The 12,401-nt window shown below is 39.9% G+C and overlaps 1 non-coding gene across 1 annotated transcript; it reads right to left on the bottom strand.

Moving 5' to 3' along the window:
- Positions 1–1,042: 1,042 nt before the first annotated feature.
- Positions 1,043–1,158, bottom strand: LOC132542650 (U5 spliceosomal RNA). Its single transcript, XR_009553616.1, has one exon. It is a non-coding gene; the product is annotated as a U5 spliceosomal RNA (small nuclear RNA).
- Positions 1,159–12,401: the final 11,243 nt, after the last annotated feature.

Genomic DNA, 12,401 nt, shown 5'->3' with positions numbered 1-12,401 from the left:
ATATGAATTCAACTGTAGGAAATTTGAAAGCACAGACACATGATATTTAATCTCAATTTTTCCTTTCTTATTTGTGGTTGACAGTAGGTTATCAGATTGTAAGATTACAGTGTATAGTCCATACCACATCCGTCATCAAAGCTCTGTATTCCCTCCCCTCCCACCTCCCAAAGATAACCATCATAATTCTTACAAAGTCATAGAAACAATTTGCTTGCAACTGTTTGTAGTAGCATTGATATATTTATTTATATTCTTTTTTTTGCATAAATTTAAAAAGATTTGCGGTAATACTGTGGATAAAATTTGGAACCGTTCTCTGTCATCTAACCTTATGCCAAAATGCTTGCCATATATATTATCTATTCTTTTAAAAAAATATATCTTATTTATTTATTTTCCTTTTTTTGTTGCCCTTGTTTTGGTCATTGTTGTGGTTATTGTTATTGATGTCGTTGCTGCCAGATAGGACAGAGAGAAATGGAGAAAGGAGGAGAAGACAGAGATGGGGAGAGAAAGACCTGCCTGCTTTACTACTTGTGAAGCGACTCCCCTGCAGGTGGGGAGCCGGGGGCTTGAACCAGGATCCTTAACACCCGTCCTTGCTCTTTGCGCCAGTACTCTTAACCCGCCTCTATGCTACCGCCCGACTCCCTCTTTCTTTCTTTCTTTCTTTCTTTCTTTCTTTCTTTCTTTCTTTCTTTCTCTCTCTCTCTTTCTTTCTTTCTCCTTTTAAAAATTTTTTTAAATGTTTATTCCCTTTTGTTGTTCTTGTTTTATTGTTGTTGTTATTGATGTCCTTGTTGTTGGATAGGACAGAGAGAAATGGAGAGAGGAGGGGAAGACAGAGAGGGGGAGAGAAAGATAGACACCTGCAGACCCGCTTCACCACTTGTGAAGCGACTCCCCTGCAGGTGGGGGAGCTGGGGGCTTGAAGCGGGATCCTTACGCAGGTCCTTGTGCTTGGTGCCACCTGCGCTTAACCTGCTGCGCTACCGCCCAACTCCCTTCTTCTTCTTCTTCTTTTTTTTTTTTGAAATGTAGCCTTGTGGAAACAAGGTCTCAAAAAATTGGTTCAAAACTCAGAATTGTTCCTCTTCACAGAAATCTTTAGTAAAAGGCGAAAGATTTATGCGATCTGAAGAGAAACCAGAGTATCAGCATTGGACTTTTCTATTTAGGAAAACATGAGAATAGAGTAAGATCTGGTCTCTGGAAATTAAAATATGAAGTTTATTTTATTACTGTTGTGGTTGTAGATATAGAATATATTAAAGGAACAAAAACCTAAGGAACTGATTTTGAGCAAAACTATTTGATGTCTAGTGGTGGTAGCTGGTAAAAAAAATCAAATTGGTGAGAGTAGAAATATTAGTATTATTTGCTGAGAGGTGAGATATGAGATTGTGAATTTTTTTTTTTCCCACCAGGGTTACCTCTGGGGCTCCATGACTGGGCTCCATGACTGATGACTGTCCTCTTCTCCTGGCAGATACCCCTCTTTTTTTTTTTTTTTTTTTTTTACTTAGGTAGAGAATGAGAGGCAGAGAGAGAGAGGCAGAGAGGAGACACTGAAGCACTTGACGGCTTGTGAGGTTTCCCACCTGCAGCTGCTCCCCTGTGGTTATTAGTAGCTTGAACCCAGGTTCATGTGCTATACTGAGTGAGGTATCTCCTGGCTCCCGGGGCTGTGAATTCTTAAAAGACTATATTCTACTTGTGTTTAGGAGAGAAGTTGGCAATCAGATGTTGCCTGTAGAGAAAGTATGTACCCTGTACTGCAGACTTAAAAATAGTATTTATTTATAGATGGCTGACTCATGGGAATGTTAGTCTAGCGACTTACAAGCACGATTTTCTGATTCTTGTTTGGATACTGGAGTTCAGTTGAAATGGTACTCTGGGAAGGAACTGAGCTTAGCCAACTTGGAAGTCTAATGGAGAGTGATAGATAATTGAGAGTATACACACACACACACACACACACACACACACACACACACACATATATATATTTAAAAGAGAACAAGACTTTTAACTGTTAATCCAGTTTTAAAATTTGTGGTTAATAGTCATTTACGTGATTATAAATTTATAAGGTATAGTTCTGCACCACACTCAACCACCAAAATTGTGTGCTACCACCCTCCTAATAATAATCACAGTGCTCACAAAGTCTTAGAGAGATGTTGTTATTATTATTATTATTATTATTATTTTGGTCCTTGTTGCATTCCTGTGGTAATGGAGATTGAGTCCAGGGTCTCATACATGCCAAGAATTATTCAATTATTAGTAATTTAATAATGATTGACAAGATTGCAAGATAACAGGGATACAATTCCATACAGTTCCCACCACCAACGTTCCGTGTCCCATTCTCTCCACTGGAGGCTTCCCTATTCTTTATCTCTCTGGGAGTATGGACCAAAATTCTTTTCTTTTCTTTTCTTTTTATTTATTTTATTGATTCCCTTTTGTTGCCCTTGTTGTAGTTATTGATGTCATCGTTGTTGGATAGGACAGAGAGAAATGGAGAGAGGAGGGGAAGACAGAGAGGGGGAGAGAAAGACAGACACCTGCAGACCTGCTTCACCGCCTGTGAAGCGACTCCCCTGCAGGTGGGGAGCTGGGGGCTCGAACCGGGAACCTTACACCGGTCCTTGCGCTTTGCGCCACCTGTGCTTAACCCGCTGCGCTACAGCCCGACTCCCCCAAAATTCTTTTCTTTCTTTTCTTTTATTGTCTTCAGGGTTGTCGCTGGGTGAAGATACTGCTCCTGGTGGCCTTTTTTTTTTTTTTTTTTTAATTGGATAGGACATAGAGAAATTGAGAGGAGTGGGGGAAATAGCGAGGGTGAGATAAAGGTAGACCTGCAGACCAACTTCACCGCTTGAGAAGCGACCCCCCCCCCCCTCCGCCGGTGGGGAGCTGGGGGCTTGAACCAGGATTCTTATGTGTATCCTTGTGCATCGTACTATGTGCACTTAACCTGGTGCGCCACTGCCTCGCCTCCTGGACTAAAATTCTTCATGGGGGTGCAGAAGGTGAAAGGTCTGGCTTTAGTTAAGTGCTTCTCTATGCGACACATTGGTAGGTCACTTCATACTCCCAGCCTGTAGGTTGAACAATTTCTAAATGTTTATTATTTATTCCATTGCATTTCTTTTTATATAAATTAGCTTTTTGTATCCCTTGCCAATTTTTCCAATTGTTATTTTTTGTCTTTTTACATTTATTTTTTTATTTATAAAATGAATATTGACAAAGCTATAGGATAATAGGGGTACATTTCCACACAATGCCTACCCGCCCCCCCCCCCCCCCCCCCAGCTCCATATCCTATTGCCTCCCTTGATATCTTACTTATTCTTCATCCCTCTGTGAGCATGGACCCAGGGTCATTATGGGGATGCAGAAAGTGGAAGGTCTGGCTTCTGTAATTGCTTCCCTGCTGAACATGGGCATTGGCAAGTCGATCCATACTCCCAGCCTGCCTCTCTCTTTCCCTACAGGGGCAGGGATCTGGGGAGGTGAGGCTCCAGGACACATGGTGCTATTTTTAATCTCCCTATAATGAAGTCTGCAAATTAGTCTTCTGTTTATTACAAGTGTTTTTTTTCTAGCTTATTGTTTGATTTTTAAGAATATACAGGAAATGAAATATTTTTGTGCTCTGATTTTAAAATCTGTCACTGGGAGTCAGGCGGTAGCACAGCGGGTTAAGGGCACAAGGCGCAAAGCGCAAGGACCGGCATAACGATCACGGCTCGAGCCCCCGGCTCCCCACCTGCAGGGGAGTCGCTTCACAAGCGGTGAAGCAGGTCTGCAGGTGTCTATCTTTCTCTCCCCCTCTGTCTTCCCCTCCTCTCTCCATTTCTCTCTGTCCTATCCAAAAAAAAATAAATAAAATAAAAAAATAAAAATAAAATCTCTGTCACTTTTGGTTTTGTGTACTTGGGAAGGATTTCTACTTCAGTGATTACACATAACTTTATTTATATTCTCTCAAAAGTATTTGCTATATTTGGCATTGATATTGAACAAAGAATCGAGGCTGTGATTCAGATTTACTTTAATTTTTCCTCTGTTCAGTTGACCCAGTGATTTATTTAAGAATCACTCTTTTTTTCCCCCTGCTAGTCTGAAGTGGCATCTTTATCATAAATTCAATATGTACTAGAGTCTGTCAACTCTCTTGTTCTAGTAATGTTTAGTTAATTTTCCATCTCTCTCTCTCTCTCCCTGTGTGTGTATGTGTGTGTGTGAGTGTAGGTGAGGCTTCACACAAGTCACTTTTCATTCAGAGACAGAAAGACAGAGGGTAAGTAGCACTGCAGCACTTCCAATGCTATGGCACTTCTGTGTGGTTGTGGGACTTGAACTTAGGCTGCTAGCATGGCAAGGACACATCCTACTTGTGAGCTAGCTTTCTGGCCTTGCACATCATCTTTTTGCTTGTTGGTTTCCTTTTAAACTTGTGTAATAGGCTACAAGATTATAAGGTTACAATGTATAGTTCCACACCACACCTGCCTTGGGTAGTATAGCCCCACCTCCTACCACCTCAAAGTAGCTACTATAGTTCTCAGAGTCTTAGAAACTTTTTGCTTCTGTTTGTTTGTTTTGTAAGTTCATGTGTATCAGTTCTCTAGATTCCACCTAAGAGTGAAACCACCTCGTAGTTGTATTGTACCTCTTATTTCGCTCAGCGTAGTCACCTTTGGGTCCATCTATTTTGTTGCAAAGGACACAGTATCATCTCTTCTCCCCCCAAATATTTATTTATTTTATTCCCTTTTGTTTCCCTTGTTGTTTTAGTGTAGTTATTATTTGATGTCATTGTTGTTGGATAGGACAGAGAGAAATGGAGAGAGGAGGGGAAGGAGGGGGAGAGAAAAATAGACATCTGCAGACCTGCTTCACCGCCTGAGAAGCGACTCCCCTGCAGGTGGAGCCGGGGCCTCCAACCGGGATCCTTCCTCCGGGCCTTGTGCTTTGTGCCACATGCGCTTAAGCTGCTGCGCTACTGCCCGACTCTCTCATCTGTTTTTTTGATGTTGCACATCATCTTGCTATTTGTGTAGTTATTTTATTTCACTCAGCACTTTGAAGTTGTTTCTATGCCATTATTTTAAAGAACTTTAAAAAAAAATTATTTTATTTATTTTTGAGAGAGATGCAGACAGAGAGAGACACAGAAACAGCAGAGCACTGCTCAGCTCTGGCTTATGGTGGTATGGGGGATTGAACCTGGGACTTTGGAGCCTCAGGCAAGAGAGTCTGTTTGCATAACCATTATGCTATCTCCCCCACCCCATGCCATTATTTTATAATTTTTTTAGATATCAAAATATGTCTTTTTCCATCATGTTTAAAAATAGTTATTAATTTTAAAAAATATTTATTTATTTATTTCCTTTTTGTTGCCCTTTTTGTTTTTATTGCTGTTGTAGCTATTGCTGATGTCGTCGCTGCTGGGTAGGACAGAGAGAAATGGAGAGAAGAGGGGAAGACAGAGAGGAGAGAAAGATATACCCGTATACCTGCTTCACAGCCTGTGAAGCGACTCCCCTGCAGATGGGGAGCGGGAGGCTCCAACCCGGATCCTTACGCTGCCTGTAGCTTTGCGCCACTTGTGCTTAACCCTCTGCTACCGCCGGACTCTGTAAAGACTGGTTATTAATTTTAAGAAGGAAAACCAGTGATTTGAATTCATATTTGTAGTTTTAAGATGTGTGTTCAGTGGTTGAGACCCTGAAGACCTGGTCCAGAGATGTTCAGATGGGCTTTTGGGGCCACATCTCTGGATTAGCTCTTCAGGGTTACTTCTTCATCTCCGTGTGTTCACCTTGATTTATACCACCAAACAATTTGAATGCCTTTTAAATAGTCTTTCATAAAAATGGATCCTTTAAACTGAAAAAATTGGGAGTTGGGCGGTAGCGCAGCGGGCTAAGCGCACGTGGCGGAAAGCGCAAGGACCAGCATAGGGATCCAGGTTCGAGCCCTGGCTCCTCACCTGCAGGGGGCGGGAGTGTTGCTTCACAAGTGGTGAAGCAGGTCTGCAGGTGTCTGTCTTTCTTCCCCCTCTCTGTCCTCCCCTCCTCTCTCCATTTCTCTCTGTTCTATCCAACAACAATGACATCAATAACAACAACAACAAAAAACAACAAAGGCAACAAGGGAATAAATGAATATTAAAAAAAACTGAAAAAATTATATATGCACATCTGTTTATTATATCTTTTCTTATGTATGTGTGTGAGAAAGAGAGACTGGAGTGCCACTCTGCCATTTATTGTGCTAAGGATGGAACCAAGGATCTCATGCATGCTTGGCAGACACTCTACCACTGAGCCACACCCCAGACCCACACTGACTTGAAGTATTAACAAATTCTTGATTGCTATTAATAACTTACTAGCTGGTTTCAGCTGAGTTTCATAGATGGTATTGCATTGTACATAGCATCTTCAGAAGGGCCAGAGAAACAGCTGCTAGCAAAAGTATTTAACTGTACCCAAGGGAATGATGCCTAGCATTTATCCCTGTAGGCTCAGGGCAGTGGAAACAACCCCACAGCTTTTTCTAGAAGGCTCTGAGGCCAGATCCCAGAAAGTTCTCAAAAAAAAAAAAATAACACTCAAACTTTATTTTATTGGTGAAATCTGGGACCCACTTTTCAAGGATGTTTAGGAAGAGCAGGCTTGCCCTTCCCTCCTTTCTTTCCTCCATTCCTTCCTTCCTTCCTTTTTCACTCTGGCTTCTAGAGTAGAGAAGGAAATATGGTTATAAGTGATATTAACAAACATATAACATCTGCTATAAAGGTCATGCAATAAAGAGAAATCTTCAGTGGCCCCTCTTCCCACAATCCAATTGTTAGCAGTTTCTGTTTTTTTTTTTTTTTTTTTAAAGAAAGTCCCTTTTCAATATTTGTAAATTTATTTCACTCTTCATTAGTTGCCGGTTGACTTTAACCACTTTATTGCTTCATGCTATTCTGGATTATCTCTAATGTTACATTCTAAATTACAATATAGATTGTAGGCGGCTATGAGTGTGAATATGGGGAAGGACATAATTCAGCCCACAGCCATATATATATATATATATATATATATATATATATATATATATATATGGTTGTCGGAAAAGACGTGTTGTATTTTTCTAGGGTAATTTATTAATATAAAGAACAAAAATCAATCAGTGATGTACAGTGAGCTTCATAATTCCTCTTTCATAGGAGATCTTGTCTTTATGGGCAAAAATCTGAATCAGGTGCTGATTTACAGCCTCATCTAAATTGAATGTTACACCATGTAAGGAGTTTTGAAGAGAGTGAACAAGTGGAAGTCTGATAGTGTAAGGTCAGGCAAGTATGGTGGGTCTGGGGACACACTTCACCCAAGCTCCAATAATTCTTTTTTTTTTTTTTTTTCTCTGTTTCTTTCTTTCCCTCTTTCTCTGTCTCCTCCTTTTAAAAATTTCTTTATTGGGGGATTGATGTTTTATAGTCAACAGTAAATACAATAGTTTATACGTGCTTAAAATTTCTCAGTTTTCCACACAACAATACAACCCCCACTAGGTCCACTGCCATCCTATTCCAGGATCTGAACTCGCCTTCTTCCCCCAGAGTATTTTTATTTTGGTGCAACACACCAACTCCAATCCAAGTTCTGCTTAGTGTTTTCTCTTCTGATTTTGTTTTTCAACTTCTGCCTGTGAATGAGATCATCCCATATTCCTCCTGTTTCTGACTTATTTCACTTAACATGATTTCTTCAAGCTCCATCTAAGATGGGCTGAAAATGCTGAAATCACCATTTTTACTCTGAAAATGTCCAATAGTTCTAGTTTATCTATCTCTTCATTTAGCTCCTATGTTTCTCTATTGATTTTTTGCCTAGATGATCTGTCCAGTTGAGAGAGTGGAGTGTTGAAGTCCCCTACTATAACTGTATTGCTGTTAATATATTGCTGTAGCTCTTTCAGTAGATGCTTGATGTATTTAGGTGGCCTCTCCTTGGGTGCATAGATGTTGATAACCATTAAGTCCTCTTGGTTGATTGATATTCTGAGCACTAAGTAATGTCCATCCATATATTTTTACATTCTATTTATTTAAGGTCTATCATGTCAGATATAAGCATAGCTGTTCCTGTAATGCCCCCTTTTTTGTGGTCCATTGGCTTGTATGGTTGTTTTCTATCCTTTCACTTTGAGTCTGTGTTTGTCTTGTTGAGTTAGGTGGGATTCCTGCAGACAAACATATTGTTGGGTTGTGTTTTCTGATCCATCTTCCTACTCTGTGCCTTTAATAGGTGAATTCAGGCCATTGACATTTATTGATATCATAAACTGAGGGTTTTTTAACACCATTATTGTAGATTTTTAGAGTGTTCTGATATATGGCCTATATTTATGGTGGTCTGACTGTTTATAGGAGAACTTTCAGAACTTCTTTCAGGGCAGGCTTGGTGATAGTTGATTCCTTCAACTGTTGCTTGTCTGAGAAGGTTTTTATGCCTCCATCTAGTCTGAATGACAGTTTAGCAGGATATAGTAGTCTTGGTTGAAAGCCCTTCTCATTGAGCATTCGATAGATATCTTGTCATTCTCTACTGGCCTGTAGTGTTTGTGTGCAGAAATATGCTGCTAATCTTATGGGTTTTCCTCTGTAAGTGAATCTTTGTTTTTCTCTTGTAGCTTCAGCATCCTTTCTTTATCCTTATTCCTTCTCATTCTAAATATCATGTGTCTTGATGTCTTTAAGTCTGGGATAATTCTGTTTGGGATCTTCTGGGCTTCTTGAACATTTATGTCTTTTATGTTGTTTTTATAAGCTAGGGAAGTTCTCATCTATTTCTTCTCCTCCCTCTCTTCCTCTGGCAGGCCTATAATAGGTATATTATTTCATTTGAAGTCATCTCATATGTCTCTGTTGTTGTTTTCAGTATCTCTTAATCTCTTTTTGAGATCTCTTCTTTTTTTAAAAAAAGATTTTATTAATGAGAAAGATAGGAAGAGAGAGAGAAAGCACTAGACATCACTCTGGTACATGTGCTGCTTGGGATTGATCTCAGGACCTCATGCTTGAGAGTCTTATGCTTTATCCACTGCGCCACCTCCTGGACCACGAGATCTCTTACTTCTTTCTTAGTTTTCTTTAATTCATCCTCAATCTTGCTATTCTGTTTCCTGCCTCATCTATTCTCTTTCCCCTCTGTTGTTTTCTGTAGCTCAGCTATTTTATTACCCTATTCTGATACTGTATTAGCTTGTTCAGCTAGTTGTGGCTTAGCTTAGCTATTTCAGTGTTCAGCTCTCTAATTACCTCAGGATAGTTAGTGCTTTCTTTCAGGGACACATTTGTTGTTTTCTGCATTTCTGATGACAATTCTTTCAAACTCTTTCCTCACTCCTGTGACTAATTCCTTAACTAGCATTTGGATGTTGATCTCATTCTTCTGTTTTTACCATTGTGGGGCTTTTAGATGGACTTTTTGTCCTGGTTCATTTCTCCAATGTTTCTCCTTGGTTTAACCATTATTATAGTGTGTTATGAGGTCCTTCTCTCAGAATTTTTCAGTCCACTGATCAGTCTTGTCTGGATTGACTTGTGTCTAAGTAAGGTACTTAAAGAGTTCACAGTTGTGCAAATTAACAGTTGTTTCACTATTATCTCTCTCTCTCTTTTAAAGATTTTATTTATTTATGAGAAAGATAGGAGAGAGAAAGAACCAGATATCACTCTGGCACATGTGCAGCCGGGAACTGAACTCGTGACCTCATGCTTGAGAGTCCAAAGCTTCACCACCTCCCAGGCCACCAATATTATCTCAATTCCTGAGTTGAAGCACAGTGTCTGTTAAAGCCTCTTATGTCCTTTTTATTCCCTGTAGGCTATGGTAGCCTGGGGGCTTTTTACCTATAAGTAGGTCTTTTAGCTTAATCACTCACACCTAAGCAAGAGATAAAGCAGGGTGGGGGAGACACAGCATAGTGGTTATGCAAAGAGACTCTCACACCCTAAGGATCCAAAGTTCTGGGCTCAATTCAGCCTCTCTGCCAGCACCCAAAGCCATGCCAGGCAGTACTGTCAGGCCCTGTGAGTTTCTAAACAAGTCCTGTTTATAGTCTGCAGGTTCTGAGGCAATTATTCACTATGTTCTCATCAGGAGAACAATATGGAAAGGCTCCCACTATATGGCCCCACTACTAGGCCACTGATGTGTAGCCAGCCCAGAATTTTGTGAACCATCATTAGTACTGATGTTCTTGTAGAGTATTGTCTTCATAAATGCAACTTTTCACAAGCTCGACATGTATTCTTGCTTTTTCTTGCTTTTTTTTTTTTTTTTGCCTCCAGGGTTATTGCTGGGGATCAGTGCCTGCACTATGAATCCACTGCTCCTGGAGACTATTTTTATTTTTGTTATTGCTGTTGTCATTGTTGGATAGGACAGAGAGAAGTTGAGAGAGGAGGGGAGACAGAGAGGGAGAGAGAAAGATAGACACCTGCAGACTTGCTTCACTGCTTGTGAAGCAACCTCCTTGCAGGTGGGGAGCCGGGGACTTGAACTGGGATTCTTGTGCCCGTCCTTGTGCTTTGCACTATGTGAGCTTATCCTGCTGTGCTACTGCCCAGCCCCCCCCCTCCGTGCTTTTGTTTTTTATGGAAGTCAAACTAAAAAAAAAAATAAAGCTAAAATGCACAATTTGGTTGTCCGTCTTCAACTTGTAAAATCTCCAAAACTCAACTGAATAACTCATTTTTTTTTCAGAATGAAGCTATAACTGTTACCTGTCAAATGACAAAGAAATAACATAGATAAAACTGACTGTAGCAGTCCCCCAAATGAACTTGAGGTCTATACATCATACTGTGGATAAAAGGCAAGGTCAAGAGTCATAGCAGCAAGGTCTGACTTCCTAACAGACCAGTTTCATCAGTTAATTTTTTTATGGAGGAGCATGACTGTGTCAAGCTAATTTTGTACAGGAGAAAAAAGTGTGTGGTGGCTTAGGATATGTGTTGGGGTTAGCCATTTTGCTAACCCCATTAACCATTTTGTCAAGCTAATTTTGTACAGGAGAAAAAAGTGTGTGGTGGCTTAGGATATGTGTTGGGGTTAGCCATTTTGCTGGGTATGGCCATTTTTAGTGTCTAGGAAGTGACACACTATATTTATGACTGAGATTTAATTATTTTATCTTATTCTGCAAGAGCATCATTTTCTTCAGTACACTTCTAAGCCTGATTATTACAACTTTAGTTACTATACCAAGTTATTTTTTAGGCAATTTAGGGATACTATGAGTTTTGAAAAATTGATTCTCCTTAGTTTTGTACAACCTTTTTTTTTTTTGCTTTATGATGCAAAATTAGTAGTGTTTACTTTCAGATAAGGAAATGGGGATATGAAAAAGATAAAAATGACTACTTTGTAGTGGTCCATTACTTTCTAATTTTTATTTTTTAAAACTTTATTAGCTATGGAAACAGTGGGGGCAGGGGTAGATAGCATCATAATGGTTATGCAAACAGACTGTCATGCTTGAGGCTCCAAAGCTCCAGGTTCAGTCCCTTGCACCACCATAAGCCAGAGCTGATTGGTGCTCTGGTAAAAAAAAAAAAAAAAATTGGAAACAATGGGAGATAGGATTTCTTTTTCTTTTTTTCTCTTTTTAATTTTTTAAAAATTAAATTTATTAGTGATTTAATATTGATTTGCAAAATTATAAGATAATAGGTATAATTCCATACTGTCCCCTCTAGAGGAGTTCTGTATCCCCATTCCCTCCATTGAAAGCTACAGCAGTTCTCCCAAGGTTTCAGATATGGGTTAACTATTATTTCTACAACTATCTGTTTATATTCTTTATATTTGCACATTTTCCCCCTATGGTCCCATCTTCTCTTCCTTTCCAAGTCACACATACAACTAGTACTACTTCTGAATATTCCTCCCTTTTACCTCTTCTCTCTCTAGGTCCTGATGGAATTGGAGTTCAGAGCCCTCTGGTCATCTTCTCCTTATCATTCCTCCCCTACTTGGAGTATGGAGCAAAATTCCTTTTGGGGTGTAGAAAGTGGGATATTTGGATTCTGTAATTGCTTCTCTGCTGGACATGGGTATTGCCAGTTTGATCCACACCCCCAGCCTATTTCTGTCTTTCCCTAGTGGGGTAGGGCTCTGGAGAGGCAAGATTCTGGGCTACATTGGTGAGGTTGTTTGCCCAGGGAAGTCAGGATGGAATAATGATTGCATCTGCAACTTGGTGACTGAAAGGTGGTAAGATGTAAAGAAGGACAAAATGACTAATGAACAGGAACCAAAAAGTAGGAATAGAGTAGATGAATGCAGGGATCTTAGGGTGGAAAGAAG

This window comes from Erinaceus europaeus, chromosome 1 (genome assembly GCF_950295315.1).
Source record: "Erinaceus europaeus chromosome 1, mEriEur2.1, whole genome shotgun sequence".
Lineage (NCBI taxonomy): Eukaryota > Metazoa > Chordata > Mammalia > Eulipotyphla > Erinaceidae > Erinaceus > Erinaceus europaeus.
Note: the sequence above shows the minus strand (reverse complement) of the source record. Positions and strands in the feature narration are given on the sequence as shown.